The sequence below is a fragment of the Lissotriton vulgaris genome, chromosome 3_1 (genome assembly GCF_964263255.1).
Source record: "Lissotriton vulgaris chromosome 3_1, aLisVul1.2, whole genome shotgun sequence".
NCBI lineage: Eukaryota > Metazoa > Chordata > Amphibia > Caudata > Salamandridae > Lissotriton > Lissotriton vulgaris.
This window is the reverse complement of record NC_141689.1, coordinates 1,722,029,240-1,722,054,226: the sequence shown is the minus strand read 5'-3', so window position 1 is coordinate 1,722,054,226 and position 24,987 is coordinate 1,722,029,240. Positions and strand designations below refer to the sequence as shown.

General features: G+C 46.5%; 1 protein-coding gene and 1 pseudogene across 1 annotated transcript in view; both read left to right on the top strand.

Moving 5' to 3' along the window:
- LOC147728368 (bifunctional heparan sulfate N-deacetylase/N-sulfotransferase 3) overlaps positions 1–24,987 on the top strand; it is a 554,824-nt gene that overhangs the window by 117,196 nt on the left and 412,641 nt on the right. The gene's annotated exons all lie outside the window — the stretch shown is intronic.
- LOC147728369 (cytochrome c oxidase subunit 7B, mitochondrial pseudogene) lies at positions 1,826–2,188 on the top strand (annotated as a pseudogene).

Here is a 24,987-nt window from a genome sequence, read left to right as displayed (position 1 = left end):
CCTTTTCTGAATCGTTTTTGGCCACTATAGGTGTGGCAGGGTATACTCAGACATGAGTCCCTTTCTCACTGCACCATCAGGATTCAAGCAAGCCGGGCCGAAGAAGGCTGAAATGCCAGAAACCGGTCCCCGGTAGCTTGTCTCCTTTCTGGTGAAGAATTGGCTTGGTAGTTTAGTCTGCCCTGTTCCCATGATGCACTGGGCCAGGGACAGACTGATTTGCATGTAGCCAGGTTCTGAGCTGGGATGGTGCAGTGAGATAAATAACGGTGATGGATCAAGCCCTGATCTTTGGACTGGGTAAGAGTGGTCTGCTTAATTCAGACACTCTGTTCATCACCACCCCCTTTTCTGAATCATTTTTGGCCACTATAGGTGTGGCAGGGTATACTCAGACATGAGTCCCTTTCTCACTGCACCATCAGGATTCAAGCAAGCCGGGCCGAAGAAGGCTGAAATGCCAGAAACCGGTCCCCGGTAGCTTGTCTCCTTTCTGGTGAAGAATTGGCTTGGTAGTTTAGTCTGCCCTGTTCCCATGATGCACTGGGCCAGGGACAGACTGATTTGCATATAGCCAGGTTCTGAGCTGGGATGGTGCAGTGAGATAAATAACGGTGATGGATCAAGCCCTGATCTTTGGACTGGGTAAGAGTGGTCTGCCTAATTCAGACACTCTGTTCATCACCACCCCCTTTTCTGAATCGTTGTTGCAGGACACAGGCTGGAGACTGGGGGAAACCTTTTAAATATTTCAGCCACAGAGGGGGAGGCACAGAACCTAGGAAATCTGCACCTGCTTCTGTCTATAGGGGGGGTTCATGGTCCCCCCACATTACAAAGAGAACACCACCCCCACCCCCGGTATGCAATGCAGACTCAGTTGCCGTTGCTTGATGTAGGTACTTGGCTGGACAGATCCTCAGGGATCCCCAGCAGACTCCTTTGCTCGCACAGAGTTACCAGGCCTCGTTGGGCAACTAGTGCACGCTGATCACCCAACAGTGCACAGTAATTCACTGGTGGGGCCCCCTGTTGGGGCTGTGCGACCAGGCCCATGAGGGGCTCAATTGCTGTATCACTGTTGCAAGCACATGATGGGGAAGGACAAATCAGCCAAGACAGTTCAAGCCAATAAAACTGATAACTACACCTTCCCGTTGCCTTTGGAGGACGCTGTGGGAGAACCGGCAGGTCCCTTCTGTGGAGTCGGGCCCCCATGATGAGGCATGGTTCTTAAAATTGACACAGTGGCTGTGGAGGTATCCCTACCCCAAGCAGATTTTCACAATATCTCTGAAAGTATATCCACAACTGAAGCGCATGTTGCCTAACTCCAGCAGGATGTGGGGACTCTAAAAAAAACAACACTCAATCGCCGCACGTATGGAAGACAGACTTTAAGATGCAGAATGGCATTGCAGGAGGAACATCCTTTGTTTTGTTGGTTCCCTGAGTGTGCCAAGAGACAGTCAGTGGAGGTTTTCCTGAAGGAATGGATCATGACCACACTGAAACCACAGAGAATCGCTAAATTCTTAACTGTAAAGAATGCACACTGGGCGCTGGTGCCTGTGTCCTGGCCTGAAGTGCTAATATGAGCCGTCATAGCCTGGCTGTTTAACTTTAGAGACAGTGATGCCCTCCTACAACATGTCAGAATCCAGGTGGTGGCAAAATCTGAAGGTAGGTACATTATGATCTTTTCAAACTTTACACGTAAAGTGCAGGGACTCTGCAGGGCTTCATGCCCACAAAAAGGCATCTGAGACAGCACAAACTTTGCTAAAGCCTCTTGTTTCCTGTGAAACTGAGTGTGCAACTCTGTGCAGTCATGTTTCCTCTGGCTAGAAGTGCTCTTTGGCTGTCTGCTCTTGGCATTCAAAGGATTGCGGCAAGACAGAGCCATCATAAAACTGGACCCGATTTCCGTGATAAATATGGCAATGCTGTCCTGGCCTCTGGATTTGTGTTCGGTATCTCCATATGGAGTTATGTATTAACACAGACTGGAATTACATGGAATTTTTCACCTGTTGGTCGAGTTACCCCAAAGGAATGGAAGGACCAGTGATGCAGGCCTCTTCACTGACATCAAATTGGAACTGTCTTGATTGTTTTCTTTTTGAACTTGCCTATGCCACACCCAGGCATGATCTGTTCTATGACTTTAGCCATTATTGATATGGCAAATTATATGAGTGTGCAATTTGAGGCAAAGATGTTTTTCTTTCCCTACCCAGAGGAGGCCAACAACGGGGTGAATACACTGGGTGAGGTTAAGTGGAAGCACCCTGTGAATCGCAAGCTTGATGGTAGTGGTGACAGCAGTCGATCAACACAAACCCGTGGACACCCTGCAGACTCTGGGCCCCACTCTGATGTCTACCACACTGGAAGGATACTGGTTTGCCCTGATGGGACATTGAAGGACTCTAATTGTGTGCCTGACATCTGCGAAACGTTCCATACCTTAATGAGAGTACTGACATGGGATAGTTTGTACGATGTATTATTCTAAATGTACTGCTCCTTGTTTCTGCTTTTTTGCTATGACTTGACATATGGTTTTTCCCCCTTGCAGCTCCTAGATGTGTAATAGAATGGACACCCTGGGATTCCATCTCTAACATTCTGTTTCACTATTAATGTGGGGGGTGGAGGAACAGCTTAATGAAACATAGAATCCATATCTTCCTTGCTGGCTACATTGACCCCTTCAATTTAAGCCAGCGAGGGATCCATGGAGGATTACGGTCCCATAGGAGTGGTTTGAGCGCCTTTGGACTTTCCGCCCGAGTTGGATTGTTGGCCTTTAGCTTGTTACAGTTAAAGACATTGAGATTTTTGCCTCTCAGAGGGACTTGGGGCAGGTGTGATTTCTGCTGGCCTGGATGTTATCAGGCCAGACTTGTTTGACCTCACTGCCTGTGGGTGGGGAGGGCTTCATGCGAGTTATTGTTTTGGGAAATTGAAACTGTTGTGAGATTGAGCCTGCTGTATGATGTTCGGTTAGGCTCAGTGCTATGAAGCTTGAGTGGGGCCACGTAGGTGCTTTGCGTGAGTTGTGCATGGTGGGACGAGAGTGCACAACTTGTTGTTGAGGTCACTGCATGGAAGCTGATAACCTGGAATGTGCGTGGACTGAGCCAAACCACAAAGCATCACAGAGTGTACTTCTATCTGAGGGATTGTTGCATTTCAGTAGTGCTTCAGCAGGAAACTCACACTTGGAGGGATTATATTCGACAACTTAGACGAAGATGGTGAGGTCAAAAATACACAAGGTCCTATTCTAGCTATTCCATGGGTGTGCTGATTTGAGTGGTGCCAGGGGGACCCATTTGTGACCAACTCCCTAGGTCACTAGACGTTTTGGAGAAGGGGCTTGGGGTCCTGGAGGAGAAGGTGGTTACGCAACCACAGCAGCTTGCAGAGCGGAAGGAGTGTAGGCGAGAGTTGATGGAAACGTGGGACCACTTAGACAAGTTTACCAGGACTAACTATAGGCAGCATCTCTTTGTGGAAGTGGATAAGGATTACAGGATACCCCCCACACTTCTCCGCAGCGAGACATGCAGCCCACCTTTTGTGGTAGTTCAGAATGGGCCTGTGGTATTCAGTCATCAGGATGTAACATATGTTTATGCAGCGCACTTCCAAAAGGTGTATGCTGCGCTGGCTACCTCCCAGCCAGAGACGGACGAGGCCTAGCTTGCCACATTGCCATTGGTCTCCCTTTCGGATGCAGCCCGCAATAGGTTGGACACACCCTTAACTAGATAGGCAATGGTGTGGTGATTCAAGCACTAAAGACAGATAAAGCCACGGGTGTATATGGCCTGCCAACCGAATTATATCAGCGTAGAGCTGGCGCCCTAGTGGAACACCTGTTAGAAGTCTATAATGTGGTCTAGGGGAAAGGTATGCTGCCTGAATCTATGAGGGAAGCGCTCATTGTTATGCTACCAAAAACAGATAAAGACGATAAAGAGGTGACCTCCTATCGCCCCCTTTCAATTCTAAATGTGGATGTCAAAGTCCTGAATAAAATCCTGGCTTCTAGATTGTCAGAGCACCTGACGCAGTTAGTGATCGAGGCCCAGTGCAGCTTCATTCCCCGGAGAACCACTATCTGCAACTTGTGGAGGCTGTCCCTGGTTAAGCATGCTCTATTATTTGCTGGTGAGCACTATGTTCTAGCATAGCTAGATATTGAGCAGGCTTTTAACTCACTGTTGTGGGGTTTTGTGTGGCCGATTTCGAGTACGGTGGGCATAGGGGAATGGTACATCAAATGGGTGCAGCTGTTTGCTCGGGTGCGCATGGGCGGAGCAGTATCACTGTGTTTCTCTCTGCACAGGGGAACTCGACAGGGCTGCCCCTTGTCACCCCTACTGTTCATGCTCACAATGGAACCCTTGGTATGTCAGTTATGATCTGTACTGTGGGTGGAGCATAACAATTGGGTCTTTATGTGGTCTTTTTGTATGCTGATTATGCCTTAGTATATCTACAGTAGTTGACATACTCGCCCCTATTATGCTGGCCGCGCTGTCTGAATTTAACGATGTGTCTGGTCTGTATATCACCATTGCAAATCAAAACTGTTCCTGTTGGGGTCCTTGGAGGGGAAACACGTGCAGGACTTGCCGTTTATGGACATTTCTTGGGAGGTGAGAGGTGTCCGTTATCTGGAGCTCTGGCTTGCTCATGAGGGACCAGCATTTGAGGCCTTAAACATGGGCAGGGTCCTCGAAGGGCTGAGGTGCATTGTAAAGGTATGGAACAGGCTTCGATTATCCAGGATGGGCAATCTGCTGCTGGTAAAATGTTCATTCTGATTCATTGCTTGTATGTTTTCCAGGGGGCTCTGTTTGCGGTCCCACATAAGCATTTTGCGGAACTGCATAAATTGGTGGCGCAACTATTATGGGCTCGGGAGAGGAAGATGGTCACAATTGCGACTCTTAAACGCCCTTGATGGAGAGAGGGGCTTGAATGGCCATGCCTAGAGTTTTATTACCATGGGGCACAGCTGCAACATGTGTTACATTGGTTCGATAAGGAAGAGAACTGGGAGTGAAGATTGATGCACAAGGGGGTTCTGCTGCTGGTGCTGTTGAAGTTGGCGGTGGGAGTGCCGGAGTCCATGCCGTTTATGTTTATGCTGGTGTGCATGGCCTGGGAGAGGGTGGTACACAGGTCCATGCAGGGTCCCTTATTCTGATGATATGTGTGGCTAGTCTCTACGTCCATTCGGCTCATTACCCGGTCGATGTCGGTAGATCAATGGGGAAAGGGAGTGTGCAGCATCCTATCTGATCTATACCCAAATGCTAGATTTATCACATTAACTGATGGCATAGACTCATTTAACTTAGGGAAGGGTACGTTTTTACAATTCGCTAAAATATCAGCGACGGCTCACTGGATATGGCCCTCTTTTACTAATGCCCCCCAGCAATCTCAGACTCTGGGGACTTGGCTGAACATGGCAGGGGGTCAGAAACTGATCATGCATGTCTTAAGAGCCCTACAGTAGGATTTTACCAGGAGTGCCTTGCCGGTGCAAAACAGGTGCGATGGGATTCTGAGGGCCCTTCTTTCTGCCAAAGAATGGGAGGGTGTTCATGAGTGGATGAAGGGAATGTCCACAAACTAGTGTACCTCACTCCGATTATGCGGTATGCCATTTACCCGGCTCGTTCCCCCTCTTGTCCCCGGTGTGCTGGATTTAGATAACCACTAGCAGACTATTTTGGAGTTCCTCACTACAGTTATGAGGTGGACCATCCCCATGCTAAGGGGAGGATAGTTATCAGGTGGTTGTGTCCTGTAGCCCTGAAGGTGTTTGAATAAGAGATATGGCGAAATGGCAGTGGCAGAGGAAATTCATATGCAACACACTCATAGACACCAAACAGGCAGACAACATGCTAACATGGGAGCAATGCTGGCCAAACTACTGGAGCCCCCAGATGACCTAACCCAGTGAGCTAGAGGTATGAGGCTGAAAGGTGAGATGGAGGTGCAGGTTATGGAATGGCTTCCATTCATGTTACACTTTTACATTGACGTATATGTACTCGCGACCCTGTATCGACCATACTGATGTACTCATGTCATTACTGTTTTATTTTTGTACCATTACTACTTGTCCAAGTGGAGCAAAGTGGGGTGGGTGGGGGTGGGAGAGGGTTTATCTAAAGTTCTCTGTTTATTACATATTGCGATGTATAGCCTTGTCTTTCTTAAATAATGAAAAAAACAGATCAAACTGCTGCTTTGTCACTGAAAAACAAGTGGATCCGCACCTCAAAATACGGAGACTCAACAGTGAGTGTGACAGAACTGGGCAACCACTAATTTCTGATGGCAGCCCATTCCCACCACTCTGAATTACCTCCATTGACATTTTTCTGAAATGTTCAACCTTTCTATAGTTTACCATTGGTATCTATAACACTACCAATTTAAAAGTCTCTGTCACGGACATACAATGAAATGATAAAAGGGATTTCCCTGCAGTTAACCTTGCTCTTTGTTCACCACCAAGAAAACTGATCATGTGCTAGATCAGTATGGAATACTGGAATACGAAATGGTATAGATCGGATGGAATTCCATATCATCTTGCAGGTTTGTTGTACAATGTACACCTCCTCTCACTACCATACCAGGAGAACTGTTAGATTCACTTCCATTTGATCTGAAAATTGGTAGTCTTGGGTTCTGTTAAAAGAAGTGGTGTAGAAGTTTTGTCTTGGGAATGTGGGGTGATGGAAACCTGGTGGTTCTCCCACCTCTGGATGATGCTTTAGAAATACTGTTTTGATGGAGTGGGAGAGCTGCCATTCTACGGAAGTTCTTCCTGCCCACCAAATCCTAAATATTGCCCAAAATTGTAGAACCCGCTGCTTATAGGCATAAGTAATGAGTAAAGTAAATACTTTATTGATTGATTAATTAAAATAATTTCAATTTTTAAAAAAAACATTACAAGTGCATGATTTAAAAATAGTTTTTGATTTGACGTTTCTTAGATTAAAAGCCTGCAGCTATCAGATTGTGTGAAAAGCCAAAGTGCAAATGCATTGTACATATCAATGTATGAGTCAAATGTAAAAATTAAAATTGCCCAGGCGAATGTCATATTTTTTAAAGCAATAAATCCTGCATAACTAGGTTCCTGATAAAGTTAATTAAAGTGCAGGAGTGCTTTGACGATCTCTTATCAGTCTTTAGCTTTTATTTATTAAGGTGGTATTTTCTTGTGGCCCTTATTACAGTGGTTCGCCGAGCTCATTTTGCGCCAGGCACGGATATTTGGTCCCCTGGCACGCCCGTGTGATGGAGTCTCCACTGAACCAGCAGAATACAGCTTGCCTGCAGGTGTGCACTTGCTGTTGTAAAAAAACAGAACTAAGTAGCTTCCTTCTGTGTACTAAAAGTGCTGGACATGCGCATACAATGTGAGTTAATGACTCGTGTTTGTACCCTCTTAGGCTGCAGCTTAAAATTGTCAGCCAACTCCTCCGGGAGGGAATGAGGTCTTTTGTTTCTAACTGCCCAAAGCAAAACTGCATAAACTGATGCTTTAGCATGGGTGAAAAATGAGTTGCTAAGTCGGCTTGGGGCTATAACTGTTGATCTGGAGAGATAACTGCCTGTAAAGTGGCAGGTGAGGCCTACCACGTGGCACGGAGGTGCCGGCAAATAAGGGACAATGACTCTGGTAGAGGGTTAGCCGGAAAGACCCCGAGCGGTCTTCCGCATGTTTATTTATACCCCGGCGCGAGCCCGCCCCGGGGTTGTGCGTGCGTGCGTGGGGGAAAAGATACATTGTAGTGGAGAGCCCGAGTGGCTCTCTACATCCCTCCTTTGTTTTAGTTCTTTCTGCTCCCAGACACTCGAACCACAGTTCAAGGAGATGTCCACGCAAAGTCCCTCAGCCGTTGGCTGGGCATCGGATTGGGCCTCAGGCTGTAGCGACGACTCCGGATCCCTGATGGTTCGACAACCCCGGCCGGGGTTGCCCTCGGATCAACGCCCGCTTCTGATGCCCTTGGCTGACTCAGCTCGGCGCCGAGGCCGGGTGACATTGGCCTCGGTTGACTCTCTCCACGTGCCGGTCCTGGCAGAGAACTCGGGGACCTGGGACAATTTGCGTCTTCCAGCACCAGCTCTTCCGCTTCCGTCTCTACTGCTCGCTGGCGCTCAGCGACTGCTTCGGTTGCCTTCCTGAAGCAAGATATGTTTCGTGTCACAGTCTGTCCGTTTCTCTTAGCTGTGACCATTGTCCCTTGAATCTTGTCTACTCTCCACACTTCGGGTTCAAATGGTGTCCGAAACTTCCATCCTGGATAGCGATCCTTGACGACCACTGCATCCCCTTCCTTGATGTCCGATTCTTTGGCGCGGTGATGTAGGCTTGCTTTGGCGTTGGTGGCCTGTCTCCTTGCCTGGGTGGCATCGGCATCTCTCTCTGTCGGCACCCATTCACTCACCGTGGGTATGCCATCTCTGGGGGCCCGCTTGAACAGTACGTGAGCCGGGGCGCACTTTGTCGTCGAGTGCGGTGTTTGCCGATAGGCTCCTAGAAACTGATCCAGGGCTATCTCCAGATCTTCCCCATTGTCCACCGCTATCCGAAGGGCTCTGTTTATTGTCCGCATCAGCCTCTCCACTTCTCCGTTGGCTTGAGGCCACAGCGGGGTGATCTTTCTATGCTTGATTCGGAGGGATTCCAGGTATGACTGGAACTCTCTCCCTTGAAAGGGGGGTCCGTTGTCGGACTTGATTTCCTCGGGAAGTCCCATCGTGGCGAATACGCGGTTTAATACCTTCTTAACGTGTGGGAAAGCTGTGGATGCGATGATTTCCACGATGGGGAATTTCGAGAAGGAATCTACCAGCACCAGCATGTGCCTTCCGTCCGGGAAGCTGCCAAAGTCAATACTGAGTTGGGTCCAGGGAGCCCGAGGTGCATCTTCTGTGATCACCGGTGCTGGAATGGGTTCGCCCCCGGTGATCGTGCATGCGTGGCAGGACCGTATCATTGCCTCCACTTGGCTGTCCATCGCTGGAAACCACACCTTGCTCCGTAGGCGCGCCTTCGTCTTAGCCATGCCTTGGTGTCCCACGTGTGCCAGGCTTAACGCTCGTTGTTGGAGGCTTTCAGGCATGACGAGGAGGTGTCCTCGCAGGATCACTCCCTCCTCTCCCACACTGAGTTCACTGCGTATGTGCCATAGCTGCTGTCTAGCATGGCTGACTTCCGGACGGAGGCTAGCGGCGCCATCGAGGAAGCGGGCCCATTGATTCTCCTCGAGGGCTTGACGGACTTTCGTGAGGGTCTCATCTTCAGCCGTGGCGTCTCCAATCTCCTTGAGAGTCATGTTGTCAGGACACGCGGCCTGCGTGACCATGTGCACGATCTCTTCCAGCTCCTCTCCATCCTCGGTAGGCGGCGATTGTGAGGTGACGTCCGGGTGCCGCGACAGGTAGTCAGCGGGGTTGTGAGCCCCCGGCCGGAACACGACTTTGAACCGGTAGCCCTGTAGCTGAACGGCCCACCGTTCAATCCGTGGGGGAGCCAATCTCGAGGTCCCAGCGAAGAGGGGTAGGAGAGGCTTGTGGTCTGTGACCACTGTGAATTCCTGTCCACAGAGGTAGAGATGAAAATGCTGGCAGGCCCATTTGATGGCCAGGGCCTCCCTCTCTATCTGTGCGTATCTAGTCTCTGTGTCGGTCAGTGCTTTGCTGGCATAGGCGACTGGTCTCCATTCTTCCGGGCCATGCTCTTGCAGGAGAACGGCTCCTAGTCCTACAGGACTGGCGTCCACAATCAGTTCGGTTTTTCTCCTTGGCTGGAAGTAGGCCATAGTGGTGTTGTCCAGAAGACCAGCCTTGACGTTCTGGAATGCTTTGTTTGCGGCCACGGTCCAGTCCCATTTCTGATCAGCTCGGGTGAGAGCCCGGAGGGGTTCCGCAATGGCAGCCAGGTTCGGAATGAACCGGCCGCAGTACATGGCCATGCCCAAGAAACTGCGCACTTCAGTTGGGTTTCGAGGCGTGCTGGCCGCTTTGATCGCCTCCGCTTTCTTTGGGTCCACTTTGAGGCCTTCCCTGGTGAACGTATATCCGAAGAAGTCCACTGATTCTTGGTAGAAAGCACATTTGGCTCGGTGTAAGGTCAGTCCGCTGTCAGCAAGCCTCTGTAGGGTCGCCCTCAGATTGGTGTGATGCTCTTCGAGGGTTGAAGAATACACTAAGATATCGTCACTCAGGTTGATTACGCCCGTCAGTCCTGACAGCACCTCACGAATGGCGTTTTGAAAGACTTCGGCTGCCGATGATACTCCGAAGCTGAGCCGGGTGTAGCGACGCAGCCCTACGTGTGTCGAAAAGGTGGTGATGTATCGGCTAGCTGGCTCCAACTCTAGCTGGTGGTAACCTGAGTTGAGGTCCAGTTTCGAAAACCACTTCGCCCCGTTGAGGTCGGCTATGATATCATCCATGGTGGGGGTGATATGCCTTTTGCGCTTGACGGCGGTATTCGGGAGTCTCATATCCACGCATAAGCGAATGGCTCCTGGCTGCTTCGGCTTGGGGGCGACGACCAACGGAGAGACCCAGGGTGTCGGTCCCGACACTTTTTCGATCACCCCCAGCTCTTCGAGCTTCCGTAGCTCCTCTTCTACTTGTGGCCGGAGATTGAAAGGTACCCGCCTATGCCTGAGTGCAACGGGCCTGACTGTAGTGTCTATGTGGAGTTTGAACCTTCGTCCCTTGAGTTTGCCGAGGCCTTTGAACAGCTCGGGGAAGTCTTTTAGCATGAAATCCGCATGTGCCTGGTGCACCTGGTTGGCAAAGAATACCAGGCCGAGATCTTCCGCGGTGTGGCAACTCAGGAGGGTGCCTTTCTTGCCTTCTGTGATGTGGAACTTGGTCTCCGTAGAGTATTCCCCGTTGACTACGGTGGTTTGGATTACTCCTCGAAGAGGTAGCGGTTCCGTACTTCCATAAGTGTATATTCTTGCCATAGACGGTGCCAGTGTCGGTTTCGGGGACATTTTGTCATATTGATCCGAGTCCATGACGTTGACGGACGCTCCGGTATCTATCAGCGCGTTGACGTTCGTCCCGTCAACGGTGATGGAGCACATGGGTGGTGGCCTTCGTTTCGTAGATGCTCGGCTAACATAGGAGATGACGTATACCTCGTCATCTTCATCGTCCTCGTACCTGGGCCGTCGGTCCTGTGCCTCGGTATCAGGCGGGGGTCGCTCCTGATCGAGTGATAACTGTTGGATCCGCTGCGTCACCACACGGGCACGTGGGCCTGCTGATTTGAATTTGCCTCCTCGGCAGACGGCGGCAAAATGGTTGAGGCGCCCGCATTTGAGGCATGTCTTGCCTCTGGCGCTGCACGTGGCGGCGGCCGGATGATCTTCTCCGCAGTATCCGCAGCGGTTGCTCCGTGGAGGGCCTTGTTTCTGCCTCACCGGCGGGAATCGTCTGTGAATTGCATCTACCCGCTCTTCCTTGATGGTCGGGGTTCGCGCCGTCGTCGGAGTAATGACAGGGGTGCGCAACGCCACCTCCATCTCTTCAGCTCTGGCATCGGACAGTTCATGTGATCTGGCCAGGATGAGTATCTCATCGAGTGATATTCCTGGTTGCCTGAGGATTAATTTTCTTAGCAGCTTCGACTTGCATCCGACGATAATTTGATCCCTGATTTCTTCCCTGGGGTCGGTGAACGGGCACGTGCTCGCAAGTCGACGGAGTCGAGCATAGTACATGTCGACAGATTCGGACTCAGTTTGCCAGGCACGCTTGAACTTGAACTTTTCGAAGTCATTGTTCAGCTGTGGGTCGAAATGGGCGTTGAGGGCCGCAACCGCGGCATCGTAGTCATCCTCGGGTCCGGTATTGGGGAGCGATTCGAACAGGTCGTAGATTTCTTGTCCCCCATAGAGGATGAGCAGTGATCTCTTTACCGTCCCATCGGTTTCTCTGGTTCCCTTGAAGTATAGATTGAGGCGTCCGACCCACGCTCTCCATCGGAGCGCGGCCGTTGCTGGGTCTGACGTTTCGCTGAACGGCGGGATGGGCGCTGCGCCGGCATGCAGATGGGCAGGCTGTGCAGGTGTAGTGGGTCCAGTTGGGGCTTGGTTTCCTGCCTGGGCATGGGCCTGTGGGAGGATTGCAGGTGGCGGTGGCTGAGCAACTCCGTCTTGTGCCGCCCCTGCGTCTAGACTCATGGTGGGGCTCTGTGTGAGGGGATCTGGTGCTTTCCGGGGTCGTGACTGTGCTTAAGGCAGGGCGCCAGGGGTTTGTCATCTGCTGCTGCCCCTTGCTGCTGTGTGTGTCCCCTGTGTTTCCTCCTTTCTTGCAGTGTACTGCCTCTTATCCTTAATCTTCTCCTTCCCTCTATTGTCTTTTGTGTATTGTGTTTTACAGTCTTTCTTTTGTTTCTTTTTTTTCTTTTCGGGTAGAGCGGGGCCTGGATTGCCTTTGCCAGTGATTGATGGAACTGCGCGTGCAGCGCGGGCCAGAGGAACGAGAGCAGGGCACAGCGCGGAGCCCCGCGTGCACACGCAGCAGAGGCGTCTTCGAGAGCCGTCTGGAGAGAGGCGGGCCTGCTCCGGGCCGCAGTCACGTGGTTCCGCAGGTGCACTTCCTTCTCGCCGGCCGGCGAGACGAGGGGAGCGCGGTGAGCGCGCAGGCGGGGCAGAGGGAACACTCACCCGCAGGAAGCAGAAGCCGTTCCTCAGCACCGCGAGTCCCGCCAGCTGAAGGCGCGCCCTCACGGGTGACGCGTGGGCGGGTCTCGGGCCACGGGGGCACAGCGCACAGGAGCGGGTGGGCACCGCTGCAGACCACCCGCCGAGGAGCGTGCAGGAGGCGGCAGGCACGCGTGGCAAACGACCGCCTTCGTCGCCAGTGTAAAGTGGCCGGTGAGGCCTACCACGTGGCACGGAGGTGCCGGCAAATAAGGGACAATGACTCTGGTAGAGGGTTAGCCGGAAAGACCCCGAGCGGTCTTCCGCATGTTTATTTATACCCCGGCGCGAGCCCGCCCCGGGGTTGTGCGTGCGTGCGTGGGGGAAAAGATACATTGTAGTGGAGAGCCCGAGTGGCTCTCTACACTGCCCATGCGTGGTGTTTGACAGCTAATGCATTCTCATCTTGCAGCTCTGACAGAGCTTTGGCCGAGGTGAAACTTAGTTGAAAAAAGGATGCCGTTTCGTGGGGAGGGCACGGGCTTTCTTTTGACCTAGGGCAGTGACTCAGGGGCAGCCGCGGGCCGTGGAGGGAGTTGCGGTGGGGCAGGGAGGTGGGGAGGGGGAGGGGCAGGGTGGAGAGGGCTAAAAACCGGCATATGGATAATTACAGGTAAGTAAACAATTTAAATAATAAAACGAATTTCGAAGCGAGCACTGCATCGCATTTTGCTGCTCAGGGGCATATTTACAAGGGGACTGCACCACCGGAATGTCACTTTTACTGACGTTCTCGTGGCGCAGTGCCCTGCACCATATTAACAAAGTGGCATTTAGCCACTTTTTGTGGCTTAATGCTGTTTTGCAAATATGGTACGGTTTCATGCAGGTATCTGTGGGAAAGAGGGGTGCAATGGGTGTTACTGTGGACGTTCAGCCACAAAACCTATTGCTTTACAAGGATCTGTAGATCAGAATCAGTGCCACAAACTAACACCATGCAATAGCAAGTGTTAGTGCAACGAGGAGAAATACTTTTATTTCTCCTTGTTTTCTGCTTTTTCTCTGTGGGTTGCATTTAGCAGCACACATAGAAAGAGCAAAATGCCATTAATGATTGTTTATGTGTTGGAAGGTGTCCCTGCCTGCACATAAACAATTATTAAATAATGACAATTCGCTACTTCTATGTGTGCTGCAGAAGGTAACAACAGAGAGTAACAAATCGCCATTATTGATTGTTTAAGTGCAGGAAGTTAGACCTTCCTGCACATAAACAATCATTCCTTGCAACGCAGGCACCCTTGCATTATGGTGGGAGGGTGCCTGTGTTGGCGCGAGGCAGCTATTTTCAGCACCAGCACTAAGGTAAACTGTTATGTTTGCTGTATCTTTAAGAATCTCCTAGCTGATTACATCATTGCTTTTATCATAAACACAGGGGTGCACTGTCTTGTTGTAAATATAGCACATCCCTGCATTTTCGAAATGGCAGAGAGAAGCGCCGCAAAATTTGCCGCGCGCTGCCATTTCCTTGTAAGTATGCCACTCAGTTTCCTGCCAGCACATTTTTTCAGAGAACATTTTCAAGAAGTGCAAAGAGTCCAGCATAACTTTACAAATGCATTAATTCTTTGCAGCTCTTGCTTTGTTAGGCCAAATTCCAAACTTACTTGAGCTTGTGAAACCGACCTCGGCAGGTGGAAGATTTGTGAACATTTCTTTGGAACTGGTTGAATAAATCAGCCTCTTTTTCCTGGGTAATTTCCAGGCCATATGAAACTGTCGGTAGGAGCTGTGTTTCGCTTACTGCAAGTAGATGTTGATGTGATGGACGGCTGAGCTTCTTTTGCAGCTAATTGAATGCAAATGATAAAGTGCATTTTTTTGGCTACCATCGTGTCAAAGTGCTGTTTGAAAGTCAGATGACCTTCTATCGTTATTCCAAGGTATTTATAGGATTTTACAACCTTTATATGGCTGCCCTTCACAAAACAATTAGGTGAATTTTTCACCTTTTTGTTTTTAGGTTCAACTCCAGGCCTTGCTGCTCAATATTCCCAACCAGTGCATTGATCAACCTCTGTAGGCAGGAGACTGACTTAGAATCACTATATGGTCGGCATATTTCAGATGACCTATTTTGTCTGTTGCCAGTCTTGATGTAAAACGCTCAACTTGTGCAAAATGTAAATTTATGCCAGACAGATAGAGGTTGAATAAACAAGGGGCCTTTGTATGTTGGGGAAATATAGATTGAGATACCCCTGCACTTGGGCGACCACAGCATTGAATCCTCACTTCGGGGATGCGATGTCCCGTTCTGTGTACCCAATTACTGGCTTTGATTGTAGACTTAACTTTTACTGTAATAATATGATATTAAATGTGCATAAGTAGTCCTCTATGTCTTTATCCAGGTGCATTTTACCAAGCCTGTGTACATTCCAGAAACATATGTTAATATTGTCGTTCTCCGGAGGAGTTGATATTTATCAGGGACAAAAATAGTAATTGTCTCTCCTATAAGTGATACAACTTCACGTGTGCCTAATGTATAAACAAAAAGTTATAAAATCACAACACAATACTGATACATCAATAAAAATACATAACATTGCAATTCAATTTAATTAAAATCGAAGTAAGAGATAACCTTAAAACCTATTATTCTATGTCTTATCCTATTTAGGAAACATATTCTCAATGTGATATTACAATTGTTTCTTAGGGTCTCAACCAATTAATACATCCATCAAACAAAAAAACTACCAAATAGTTCAAACATTAGTCATAAGTGCATACCTAAATCCACTTTAATGTTTAAGTTCTTATGGGTACTTATTCCATATATATGGATAGGGGTAATGTTACTATCCTGAATTTCCCTTTAAAATCAATCCATAAATTGTTGTAGAGGGTAACTCAATATCCTGAATGCTATTTTAGGCTTAGCAAGTCATCCTAAAAATTTGAGGAATATAGTCTGATAATACAGTCCTACCACACTTGTGGTGTTAATGTTATGAACACAATTAAGTGTAACACCCACCTTTCAAGAAATGTAAAACGTCAGGTCCCACTTCTATCATGATGTGAAGTCGCTTCAATATTAAAAATCTTTAAAACACCATGCGGTATACCAATCCTACAAGAAAGAATATCCTACAAGAAAAAAATATATATATATACAATGAGTGGTACTGGCCTATAGTCCAGTCTCTACTGCCCTGATCAGTTTATTTTGTATCATAAGCCAACTACCGCTAGTTATGCTTTTCCATAAGACGACTGATTGGTCATCAGGTCTTGCTAAGAGGCTACTGCGTCATACACCTCAGTCCTTGTTCTGGCCTTATCCCCCATCATATCAATGGTATCCCCTATAAGAAACATATGGGAATGGATTTCTCTAAATATTCATTTAAATATTTATTTGCAGAGCTGTAGTTGTCCACACCTCTACCCCACCCTGGCATGATCTTCAATATACCTAAAATGCAGTGGCATCTCACATACCTTTTTGCGATGCAAAGTTGTCCACCCTTCCAAGAACGTTATTATATTATAATATGTCATATGACATATTAATAGTTATCTATATTAATAGATAAGCAAGTGAGTAGACGGGTGAATGATAATTCTTAATAATGTTCTTTGTGAGTTCAAGAGAATTTCATTTATATTGATTACCTTTGGTACCCTGTCTCTTGGTTAGTGGGGTCACTCCCTTTTTCTTTACACCATTGGACTTATTTTAGACCAGTTTGGTCGTTCTTAGGCTGTTAGAGGTAAGGTGACAAGGGCAGAGCTGTGGCTGTTTTAGCACGCTTATAAGTCTATCAACAAGCAAGGAAATGATTAGCAAGAAACTGGGAACTGATGGTGTTCTGAAAGCAGATGTTCTTTAAAGCAACTGATAATGAGGTACGGTGGTGCAAGTCGGGCCACAAGCTTCACTGCTAGCTTGGCCTCCTCACCAGCACCCGACACACTTACCTTGCTAGCCTAATGCCTGCAGCTGCTTACTAACAGGTCACGTCGTTGGCCATTGTCGGACCGTATCGCTGCGTTAGCTGATGAACTGATGGACAGTCAAGCATTGACAGGCGATAGCTTTGGTGGTGTTGTAGCTCAGCGGGCTGGTGAACTGGTGGGCTAGTGGGTTGGCCGGCAGGGGGCAGGTGGACTATTTGGCTGATCTACTTAGCTCATTGCCTTATGAGGGTGGTAGATAGCAGGAACCTTATTTCTCCCTTTCTTTCCCTTGCTGCTGCTACCGGTGCGCTGGTTCAGCGTCAAATACTTTTTAAAAAGCCAGAATCTTGGTGCTCAACTGAGTCCAATGCCCAAGAATCCCCTTATCCTCTCATTCCTTCTCCTGCTTACATCGCTTATGCCACACTGCTCCGCTCCCGCCACCTCTACGCGTCGCTTGTGGCTCGCGTCCCACATTTTTGTAGCTTGCAACTGTAGCTCTCGTTTTGTGGCTTGGAGTGTGTAGCTCGTCAGCTTGGAGCCCACCATATAGCTCATCAGCTCGTCAACTCCTCACATCACTTCCTCTCCACGTCACGACCAATGGAGTGCTACCGTACCACTCCACGACTACCCACCAGTAAGGAGTAATGATAACTTGCTTAGGGCTGTTATGTTAAAATTTGTTTTTCTTCTACGAATCACTCCAACGTAGCAGAAAATAAGTTTAGATTTTAATGATGTGCTTTAATTTTTTGACATCTGGCTACATCATAATAAAATGTAGAGGTGAGAAAAGCAACTTGTCAATAGTAATTATATGCTAGAAATAATGAGTACATTACCAAATGTTTGCCCAAAGCATATTAAACAGTCTTTCCAAAGGACATGCCGTCTTCTTTCAAGCGCAGCTAAATAACATCCATCTGTTTCAGTGTGTGTACCTGTCCTCTTTTAATGTATTGTTTTCAAAAACCTAAATGCTGAACAAAATGCCAAGTCACCCAGAAAATTCAGAGACACTAAAACTCAAATGCTATTTCTGTCTCGTTGCGGGAAGCTTTCTTTTTTTTCTTTTTTAAAGCGGTGGCATTACTTTGCCTGCACACTTTAGTTAAGCTGCTATTTTACATCAGGCGGTTATCAAGGTGTTATTCATGAGAACAGACTGTCTGATGTGTGTTAAACTCAGTCATGTTGAGAAAGAAGCATGCAGCTCTTACTGCGGCGTTCATGGAGCCAGACTTCTATTTGCAGGAGGGTGAGGATTCAAGTCACGACCCTAGACCCAAACATGCCAAGACACCCAATTCAGTCAGAAGACTCCTGATTTTTTAAGCAAAAATACCTAAAATTAGTTCTGGTTCAATAAAAGTCAATGGTGAAAATGCATTCTCCCCCCCAAACCCCCCCACACACACACACTAACTGAAAGGTCACTTAGCAAGGACATGAGGTAGCTAAAGGCAAATCTCCTTTTAAGCCTGCAAGGTAGTTTTCTGTTTTTGGGAGGACATTGGTCTTTCAAGTCTGTGTAAAATGCCTTTGCAATATAGTCTCAGGCAATCCACATGCTTAGATTTTGAATATGGACACTAGAGGAGGATGCTGTCTTTTGTTCAGCATAATGGTTATTACCAGTACTGGTTATTACTTATAAACGAAATAATAGTTCAGGGCCCGACCTCATCTTTGGGGGATAAGGGTCCTGTTCCCAGGCAATGAACGAATTCCTTCTCTATAAAGTTTAACATGTTTTTCAAATCAAATCTAAAGAATATGATTGGCAGGAATTCTGTTCTTCCTTCCTCTGACTGTCTCTGCTTTCTTTAGTAGTGGTACAGTACCAAAGGGCACCGTTTTGGCCCCAATATCTCCTGTGGTAAAAAAAAAAAAAAGGAAGGGGGGTCAACGACTATGGGATTGTCCCTGACTCAATTTCCAACCCCAAAGGAAACTCTTTTTTTTCTTTGACATCTTGACCGCTTTCCCTTCTGAAATTTATGGCGCACTAGATATTCATGTTTAGCAAGTTGCACTTGCAGTCATTACCCATCAGCATCTTCTCCACCAACTTTGCCAGATCCTGAAGTTGTTATATGATTTAATCCTCACATTAATATTCAGTCCCTTCAGAAGAAGTTGCTATTGGCAATCACTTTCCCTGCGGTTCAGGACTCCATGCAGGACATGGGGCAACCTACAAAAGATGGTTTGGAAATGTTGGGGAAAGTATGACTTCCTTGTAGATCTGTTTCTGCTCTAAGAGCCGTCACTGATCAAGCAGGGGTTACAAATCCAGAGATCCTAATAGGCAAAACCTTGTATCTTCAATTCAGGTACGGGGTTCTTCAAATAAACGCCAACACTTCCCGGTGGGGAAATTCTAATCCTAACAGAAATGATACATTTTGCAAACTGTGTGACCTGAAGCAAAGGGAAGATGAGGCACACATCCTTTTTTTTTGTCCATTGTATAAAGTTCAACGTACAAAATGGATCAAACCCCTTTGTAAAAATTTGGGCATACGTTCATATAAAGAGGCGGAAAGATTACTTAGATCCTCGACTATTAGCCTGATACTTTTTGGAGTCAGTCGATTCCTTCTCAGTATCTGCTTGATAAGAAAAAAGTATGGTTTTAAAACATAGACACTAAGTCTTTCTTAACTCTGGCTTTTAATTATTTAAAAAAAAAAATTTTTACAACTGTTTTTAATATGAGGTCTGTAAATTCCCATGAATGTAAAATGTAAATGCTCCTCTTATGAATTGCAAACAACCTAATGTGAATTGTAAATAATTGCCTCTTGTATGGGGACTGTACATCCATTTGCACTGTATTTTTCTAAATAGATGTAACCTTGTTTTTATGAATTATGTTAAATGTATTTTTATGCTGGCTTTATGGCAAAATGCCGAATAAAAGCTTTACAACAACAACAACAATAGGCACCTAATTATGCAAACTGGGCTTTCATGCCTTTTTTTTCCAGTGGTATGCATCTCTAATAATTTGGGTCACTAAAGTATTCCACGAAATATTCTTTCTCTACCATTGTTTTTTTGCTTTGTTTTGTTTTATCATTTCAGTTATAAGTAAGATATGCTCTTTCATCTTTTTTATCACTTCAGGCCTTGGAGATCCTCAACCATTGGGTAGCAATCCTGAAAAGAAAGAAAGATAGATAGATAGATAGATAGATAGATAGATAGATAGATAGATAGATAGATAGATAGATAGATAGATAGATAGATAGATAGATAGATAGATAGATAGATAGATAGATAGATAGATAGATAGATAGATAGATAGATAGATAGCCCTTTTACCTTTTCTAATGGGTGACCTCTGTCTAAGGCTCAGTGTGCCCCCTGACAGCTCCTTTTCCTCTGCTCCAACTTATATAATATGGCATGCGTTTAGAGGTAAAGTGCCTCCTCATTTGCATGGGGCCACGCCCCTATACAAATGAGAGAATGCCCCTTGAGATTAGGCTTGTGCTACATGTGTGTTGGCGCTATCTGTATTACGGAAGGGGTCCACAGGCATCTGCAAACTCTTCTATAATACCAAAGTGCCCCAGAAAGCAATCCCCACTCCCCTGCAGTGGCTGCCAATATTGGGCTTCAAGGTGCCACCCATGTCGTTTTTCAAGTTATGTGGATGGTAATTGTAAATAACAATTACCATCCACATAAGTTTACTTTATGTAGTAAAATTAAGTGTTTAAGTGCTTGGCACCTTTCACACTTGTGATGAGTAAGGCAACCATTTACTTTCTAGTGGGACACATGCTCTAGTGAGCATGTTTCCCTCAGTATTTCCCTTTAAAAATTCCGTAATCAGGCTAAGAGCTAACCTAGCACCAGCCCAAGCCTTCAATGTTCGGGTCTGAAGAGACCTCCCATTCATAACACCAGCAGCTTCATATTTACAAGCAGCCCAGGGCGTCGAGGGCACAAGCCCTGAACTCCTGGGACTGCATGTCAATCACTTTCACAGGCTGCAAGCAACACCCTTTGCCAACTCGTCGCCTGTAACATGTTGGGAAAGGGTGTTGCTTGCAGCCTGTGAAGGATTGCAGACTAGTGACTCAATGTCACAGTCATAAGGCTCTGTGATCTCGAGCCATCGAGGGTCGAGAGGGCACACTTGCCACCCTCAAGCCCACCATCCTGGACTGAAACAGCAGCAGCACACCCTGTTGCAGGCTGCAGTGTGTGTTCAAGAGCAGGATTTGCAGCTAAGAAGGGCCGGGGAGATGAAGGCCGTCGATCATGCCTGCTAGCCTATGCTTCGTTTTTACTGCCTTTTAAACAATAAAAACAAACCGCAGGCAGGCACAGCAGAGCACACATCCGGAACTCATGTATTTTAAGTGCTCCCTTTGTGTGCTTTTATCATGCGGGCGTTTTACTTTAGAACATCGTTTTATATCACTATATTTAGAGGCATTTATTAAAACTGTTACTAAATGGCTCTCAATAGATTAATATAAACTGATGTACTAAAGTGAAACTCTCTTGCATGTTGAAAGCATACAAGAGAGCACTTTTAAAGTTGCGAGTGCAGGATGCGTGCATCCTCAAGTGACATATTTAAAAGTGCTTTAGTCCCTTGTATGCTTTTAACATGCAGGAGTGTTTAACTCTCGTACATCCGTTTATATCACTTAGAGGCATTTATTAATAGTTTTAATGAATGCATCCGAATATAGTGATGTAAAACTGTTGTACTAAATTGAAACATCCCCACATGTTAAACACATACAAGAGGTGCCTCACCGTTTCAAAATCCACCAGCCGCCACTGGAATTAAAGCACGTTGTTGTCAATCCATTCACAGGCCGCTATCATATAGAGCACTTGTGGCCAATCCACTGCATGATTAGCTAACTTCTCCTTTACAGTTTTGGAATCACCACTTGCAACTCTTTCTTGTGCACAATTCAAGAGGCTTGGTGTACGAGGTCTCTTCCACAGTCCACCGCTACTGGGCGCCACTTGCCGCAGTCTGTTTCATTGCTTCTATATGACGTCTGCAGCAGTCCCAAGGACCTGCATTGCATGCAGTTTATAGGAACTCAGCATAAAATATCCTTTTTTTCTCAGTTGTGTTGAATAATGGGAACAGATGACACAGATGCAGGCACATATACAAATATTCCATTATTTACTATGCCCTTTCTTCTGCGACGATTATGCGCCCTTACCACGACACACCAAGCAATGAGTAAGACGTTTCTCATGAATTTATGACAAATCAATAGATTAAAGATTTCCTAACACTAGTATGGGCAAGTTATTACATCTTATTTTCATATGCCACAAACAGCCCGCAATTGCCAAATTAAGTTTAAGAAAGCACTTTTTGAATTTGAAGAAGCAAAATATCTGATTAGCTACTCGCTACACGTGGTCCCGGTGCATGACTATAGTTACCACACATAACGGAAGTATGAGGTTGGTGCATAAGTTTCCGCGGGTTGGACACCAAAATCTACATGTTAGTTCCTAATATTGGGGAAGAATTCAAAATTGGGTACTATTTATTGTGCATGATGAATTCTGACCCACCCATCAATGTCAAGTTTCATTGAATGCGATACATCGGGCCACTCGTAATGAGGACATTAAAAAATAAGAGTTGGGGAATCGCAGTTGTGAGTTGTTGTACACGATATAGGGAGCTATATGGCTCCTTTGATGCTTTTCTACTTACCTCAAAATGGTGCAAGGGTGGATTACTATCCTAGGTGTTTACCCCATGAAGCCTTATGTCTGGTGTTAAAGGCTGACAACAATAGCAATGTCTGTAGCAGAATATGTACCTGTGTGTTTTCTGTCAATTCCCAATTAATTGTTCCTGCATACATGATTGTGAAGTTTATTGAAAGGAACATGTATATATGTGGCATTTGTGGGTAATAGTACCTATTGAAACTCGTGCATGTATCACCCCGTTGACGTCATTCCTATTCATTAAGGATGAATTGCATATACTCCCTAACTCAGTCATTGTGATACCACATAATGTTTGTTACCATACAATCGTGTGGTACTTAATAGTTGTATTTAAAAATAGTCACCAGTCTGTCGCTATGCTATAGCGATGGTTCTGTGGCATGCACATTGCCTTTTTATGTGACAGAAGGACCCACTCAATTTATCTTTAAATTAAACCTCACATAAGTCTGAGGAATGCAATGTAAGGTGGATTTGTAGAGCGCTGCATAGTAAATGCATTATATAGGAGAATATGAGGTTTCATATTCAACAACATCTTTAGAATAGTTTCACTCGAGGTAGTGACTTGAAGATAAGTGAAACCAATGATGGACTTTAGCCAAAAGGACTGTACTTGTTGTTGAGAAGAAGATAATATGTTCGATTAAGTTCGGGTTCATTAGGGTGAGACTCACCGCAGACTATCACTGGGATGCCACTTAAATTGTGCTTACATTTCCCGTGGTACCATTTTCAGATAATACTGTGTGCTAACCACTGCAGTGACATCTGTGGTGACGTCATAAAGATCTCAGTACATTTGGCAATTTAAAACACAATTTCTCATATAGGAAAATGATTTCATATATTTCATTAGAATCACATTAGAAGTGTATTATTATAGAAGCCCAAAATACCAGAATGAGCTGTAGTAATGCTGGTGAGATACAATTTAACAAAGGATAATACAGTATGGTAGGGATCTTGAAGCATAATGAATATCTTTTCACAGTGTTTTTCAAGATTTCAATGTTGATATTGGCCGCCAGTGATGCCCTCTAGCTCCTCCCAGTGGAAGTAAAGTTGCATGTCATTCATTTGCATTAGTAGTGGTCAATGACACGGGAGCAGATGATGCTTTGGCTTTATATTCAAACTTAGGACACATGAGACACAGCAGTACAGAGCATATTTGCAGTTCAAATTGCTATTAAAGGGAAGGCTCTTCCACACTGTTTGTTGGTGACACTGTCCCTAATATCCAGGGATGAATGTTGTAAATGAGATTAAGCCCAAGTCATCTAGAGGCACATAGACAACGCATAAATTGGGGCTGAACGTAATGGTGGTCAAAGGGTGTCAAACATGGCAAAAGTTAATCAAAGTAAGGACTTATGGTGTTCGGTTTGTTCATGCTCCCCCATCTGTAAGTGTGCCTACGTTGATGGAACGCCTGCAAAAAAGGATTTCACATATTGGCACTGAGATGCTACTGTTTTTACTCGCCTCATTTTCCAAAAGAACCACAAGGTTCATAAATAAACACATTCAATATTCGAAGACTTAATAGGGAATCATTCTCTTATTTAATATTTTGGTGCTCCGCTGAGTTTCAAGGGAAGAGTAGGGATACAAGCTGTAAGAAATTGGGTTACTGGTTGACTGGGCTGTGAGCCCTGGTGTAGCAACAACCACAATCCTTGTCAGGGTAAGGCACAAGAAATCCAAAATTAACCTCTGCTCAACCCCGGGTAGCCTGGATCAGAGCAGTCACGTTTAACTGCAAGTATGGAGTTATGAATTTTCAAAGAATAAACTGTAAAATAGTGGCTAAAAGCATAAAGCATGAACAGCGGCTGTCTGGTAATGCAGGACAGGGCCAGAGTCAAAAGTCCAGGCTGGCCATGATGTGGTCTGGATAAAGTCCCTGTTAGTCTAGTTGAAGGTTTAACTTCTAATGTTTTGTTCCAAAAGTCCCGTTCACATTGGAGAGGGTCATGAGGAACCAGGAGAGCATCGTGGGTGGTAGTAGGAGTGGTGTGAAGAGAAGGCTGGAAGTTGCAGACAGGCAGACTGGAGCTTCATGTTGGCAGTCTCCTTTGGGCTGTTGATGCTGATGTGAAACGAGAGGGGCTGGTGGCAGCTCGCTCTGAACTTCGTTGCGAGCAGAGCAGTTCCGGTGCAAACCGGCCCATTTGCAGTAAAGAAGAGCCCAAAAGCTTGATTTCAAGAGCCCATGAGCCACACCAAAGGTCCAGTACCTGATAGAAACCACTTGGGAGTCAGGAAAGCACTGAAGACAAGTCCAGGAGCTGTTAGGGATCCTTTTATGTCTTAGAGGTTCAGATCAGTAGGCCAGCAGACTAACCTTTGGGTTTGCTTTGGGGTCCTCGGGTCAAGATGAAGTTGTAGGTCTAGTTCTTCCTCCCCAGTCAAGAAGGCAGCAGACAGCAGGTTAGCACAGCAGGTCAGTAGCTACTTCAGAGTTGCAGTGCAGCAGAGTGGTAGTCCTTTCATCAGCACAGCAGTCCTTCTTCCTGAAAGAGTA